Here is a 5,000-nt window from a genome sequence, read left to right as displayed (position 1 = left end):
AAGTATCTTTTCCCAGTTGGAATCACGAACGTCGAATCATTTGGATCACAAATCAAATATTGTCTGAGGAGATTAAGCACTGGAGATTACATTGTATATACTGGGCTTGTTGATATTAAAATGAAATTCAAATAAATAGCTCATTAACAATAGCCTGAAATAATTATATGCAATTAACTGAAGTACTTTAACCATTTTATATATAAAAAACATATTGTACTTGGTGGTAACAAAACGAAGAGAGAAAATTATAAATAATTAATATTAAAAAAACATAAATATTACAACAAAAGTATTAATTGCAATTATCTGCAAGTGTACAAAAATGAAATTCGACACAAATGAATAATTAATATTAAAAAAAAAAAAAGATAATACAACAAAAAATCGATTGGAATCACCTGAAATGCTACCAAAATGAAATTCGAATCATGTAAATAATTTATATTGAAACATTTAATAAAGATATACGAAAAATAAATCATTACGGCAATTATCTGAACAACGCAAAACTCGCACGAAACCTGTCTTGAGTTGTTTCACCTTAGATGAATGGGTGACCTCTCACATTCCACATTTTGAAACTAAAGGGGACTGAATAACAGGAGAGGCCTAGGCTGAGAGAGAGAGAGAGAGAGAGAGAGAGAGAGAGAGAGCAATCACCTGAAGGTCTCAATTTTGAGAGAGAGAGAGAGAGAGAGAGAGAGAGAGAGAGAGAGAGAGAGCAATCAGCTGAAGGTCTCAATTATGAGAGAGAGAGAGAGAGAGAGAGAGAGAGAGCAATCAGCTGGAGGTCTCAATTGTGAGAGAGAGAGAGAGGAGAGAGAGAGGCAATCAGCTGGAGGTCTCAATTGTGAGAGAAGAGAGAGAGAGAGAGAGAGAGAGAGAGAGAGAGAGAGAGAGAAATCTTCCATTTCTGATACATTCTTTTCCTAAAAGAGAAAAAAAAACTTTTGAGGAGCAAAAATAGAAAAAGAATAATGTCTCAAGCCCAAAGCCTGTCTGATCAAGACGAGAGAGAGAGAGAGAGAGAGAGAGAGAGAGAGAGAGAGAGAGAGAGTACCACCATCTTCAACACATTCATTATCTGAAGACAAGCAGTCAAGATTGAAAATTAAAAAGTAATATTTGTCTCAAGCCCAAAACCTGTCTGATCAAGACGAGAGAGAGAGAGAGAGAGAGAGAGAGAGAGAGAGAGAGAGAGAGAGAGAGAGAGAGAGAGAGAGAGAGAGATAAAGGAACAGTACACCATCTTCAATACATTCCTTATCTGAAGACAAGGAACAGTCAAGATCGAAAATCAAAAAGAATTATCTTTTTAATTAACAATGTTCGACATCTACTGTCAACTCCATTTTGAATATTTACGAAATATTTCTTCTTCTTGAACAACTTTTGTATTCCTTGTTTAACCTTCCCAACTGTAAGCGAAGCTCCCCTTTAAAAAAGGAGACAGTTCCGAATTCTATTTCATTCTGGGTCCACGCTGTCACAACAGACAATATGTCTTTGTTCTCATTGTTCACTTTATTTTGGCATTTCTTTGTTCGTGCTTATTTATAAAAAAAATATTTTAATTTTTCTTTTATCATAACATAGACTTCAGATTTTGATTTAATGGTGACTACATTGTCACAAATTATTTTTATTTTATTTCTTTGACGCTTTTATTTATTTATTTATCTACTTATTTTTGCAAATCATGATGAGATTCTTTCCCAATCTCTGTTGCTTTAAAGCAAATCTATTTTTGTTTTTCGTAAATTTTCTTTATGGGCTATTGATGTCATCTGTCGTGAATTCTGCTACAATCATTGGCTTTTGAAAATTAATCTATATAAATTTTCTAAATTGTCAATTTTTTTCTTTATAATTCCAATAATACTATTTTTCCTTCATGATACAATTTTTCTAAAATGATTTTTCAGCTATCTATTACGTATGTACAGAGATTTAAAATTTTTTAAAGCAAAACATTTGTATATTTCCTCCAATGAAACCATCAGGCTAGAAATAGTATATGTATAATATATATATATATATATATATATATATATGTGTGTGTATATATATATATTATATATATATATAAATAAATATATATATATAAATATATATATATATATATATATATTATATATATATAAATATACAGGGATATTTATATATATCTATATATATATATATATATATCATATATATATATATATATATATATATATGGGTTTCTGTAAAGTCTTCTTAGATGCGGTTGCCAGCCTTACTTACTCCCTTCCTCCAGGCTACAACACACAACAATCAACTGACCACCATGTACTGGTTCACACCTGTCCCAGGCACCAAACTCTGGCCTTCAAACTAGCTTAACATGCACAATGACTAGACGAATTTTTTGTACGCGCGCGCGCGCATACGTATATGGATTAGTGTATACGCGTGCGTTTACTGCCATGGTATAGTTAGGAATAAATGTAAGAGTTTAAATATGTAAATAAATATTGTAAAAGGTAAATCATTTAAATTTTCAATTATCACTCATACTTCAGTGTGGTTTTCGGTCAGTTCTATACTTTTTATATTTTCGAAGGACTTGCAAAACAAAATATACTTTGATCTTTACCAGAATAAAAATGAAAACATCTACTAGAAGCGACTTGGAATCCTAAATATCATACAATTATGTCATGACAGATTACGAAAAGTGTAAAATGTAACAGATGACAAGACACTTTCAGATCTGAGTAATATGAATGTTATTAAAACCTAGGGCTAGGAGGACATGGCAGGAACTATTACTGGACGTTAAGGTTGTCTGATATACTGCAAATATATATAATATAATCTAATAAAAGGAGCCCATAAAACCGCCAAAAAATATAGAAAGTAAGTACTATATTACGGAGACTGCTGTCTCTCTCTTCAGTTAGGTAATGAATGAGAAAAGTTACAGAAAAGGCGGTATATATACCAAGAGATCTATCCACGGGTAGCCGTTTTACCAAGTCACCCCTGTCATAATATATAATATGACTAACTGAGATATAATATATAATGTATAATATGACTCTAACTATACGGTCGCTTTGGGATACAATATACCCTGGATAGACGAGGGGGTCAAAATGCGTAAATATCTGAATTAGGCTTGAAATGAAATACTGATTTATTTGGCTAAAACTACGGAGAAATGGTTATATGTGAAACTATGGTTTATGCTTATTTAGAAAATTATCTCTACAGATTCTGAACGTTGAAAGTATGAGGTCCTCACAGCCTCAGACTTGCAATTTGTTTTCATAAATATATAAAAATGCTAAAGGTTTCTGATACGCGAGTCAAAATCTCCACAGAGATGACAAATTGTAACTGGTATTATTCCAGATTGTTATCAAACTAACCATTACAGCTAGTCAATATTTTATCCTTTTGTCAGAGCAAAGGACTTAGGACTCTCCATCAAATTTGCAGGTTCAAGAAGGATACCCAGTTAAAACACACCTTCAGTTTTGAGCGCGAAATACATTGATGACTGAGCATACACTTGTAATAAATAGCATGAAATCAGAATGCTTAAGAGGTCCTCTAGAGCTTATGCATCACTCCAAGAGTAACTACCAAGGCCAATCAAATGGTCCTTGGCCTTCTGCAGGAAGAAGAGTATTAGATCTTTCTAGTGTAACTGTATACTAAAACCACTTGTATGGCTATACACAAGACTTGTATGACTTGAACGTTTTTGCTTTTATTTCACCATGGAGTGAGGTCCTTTGAAAGTCACAAGGTGCACGAACAATATCAAAATATTGAATAAAAATAAAACTACTGCTTTTAACTGACAGCTTGGGACTGCTCACTTTTCACTGACAGCTTGGGACTGCTCACTTTTCACTGACAGGTTGGGACTGCTCACTTTTCACTGACAGGTTGGGGATGCTCACTTTTAACTGACAGCTTGGGACTGCTCACTTTTCACTGACAGGTTGGGGATGCTCACTTTTAAGTGACAGCTTGGGGTTGCTCACTCTTAACTGAAAGCTAACTTGGAACTGCTCACTTTTCACTGACAGGTTGGGGTTCCTCACTTTTCACTGACAAGTTGGGGTTCCTCACTCTTCACTGACAGGTTGGGGTTGCTAACTTTTCACTGACAGGTTGGGGTTGCTCATTTTTTGCTCACTTTTCACTGACAGGTTGGGGTTGCTCACTCTTAACTGAAAGCTAGCTTGAACTGCTCACTTTTCACTGACAGGTTGGGGTTGCTCAATCTTAACTGAAAGCTAGCTTGGAACTGCTCACTTTTCACTGACAGGTTGGGGTTGCTCACTCTTAACTGAAAGCTAGCTTGGAACTGCTCACTTTTCACTGACAGGTTGGAGCTGCTCACTTTCAACCGAGAGTGCCATGTAATTTTACGCCTTGTGATATTCAATTCGCAGGAAATGGTATATATATGCTGAGAGAGAGAGAGAGAGAGAGAGAGAGAGAGAGAGGAGAGAGAGAGAGAGAGAGAGAGAATTTCTGTTTTAAACAAGTCAAAAAAGGACCACCTCTTGTGAATCAAAACCAGTCTAGCACAAAACAACATACAAAATCACCAATTTGCAATGGAAATAACAGCTTGTGGTGTCCTCACGTGACTGCACTGATGCAACAAGCAACAATGCATGCAACGGACAAGACATCCAGACAGACACAGACAGACACTTAGTCGTCAGGCAGTTTGGAAACAAATAAAATGTCGTAGAGTTCGTTTAAAGAAGTTGGTCTCAACTTTTACATTTTAGATTTGTGTCATTAACAAAATACTTCTTGTGCTTTTGATAGATACGTGGTAATAAATTTAACAAATATTAAATCATTTAAATCATAATTCACGCGAAGACATTCAAAAAACAGATTCGAAAATAAACTAGCATACAGTTTTCATAAGACATCAAATGCAACACTTGAATTTCGAAGTAATCACAGCTAAATAATCGAAGAAAGTTGCATCAAGTAGA

The 5,000-nt window shown here is 34.6% G+C and overlaps 1 protein-coding gene across 5 annotated transcripts in view; it reads right to left on the bottom strand.

The window, feature by feature from the left end:
- LOC135212942 (5-exo-hydroxycamphor dehydrogenase-like) overlaps positions 1–5,000 on the bottom strand; it is a 33,621-nt gene that overhangs the window by 17,913 nt on the left and 10,708 nt on the right. The window contains exon 1 of one of the 5 annotated variants that reach the window (XM_064246691.1): positions 3,855–4,429. The exons of 3 other annotated variants lie outside the window; for them this stretch is intronic. The gene's annotated coding sequence lies outside the window, so the exon portion shown is untranslated. Of the gene's footprint in view, positions 1–3,498; positions 3,524–3,854; positions 4,430–5,000 lie in introns of those variants that run through there. One more of the 5 variants, XM_064246692.1, reaches the window with a different exon arrangement.

Source organism: Macrobrachium nipponense, chromosome 42, assembly GCF_015104395.2.
Source record: "Macrobrachium nipponense isolate FS-2020 chromosome 42, ASM1510439v2, whole genome shotgun sequence".
NCBI classification, from domain to species: Eukaryota; Metazoa; Arthropoda; class Malacostraca; order Decapoda; family Palaemonidae; genus Macrobrachium; species Macrobrachium nipponense.
The sequence above is the reverse complement of the archived record's forward strand: the minus strand, read 5'-3'. Positions and strand labels throughout refer to the sequence as shown.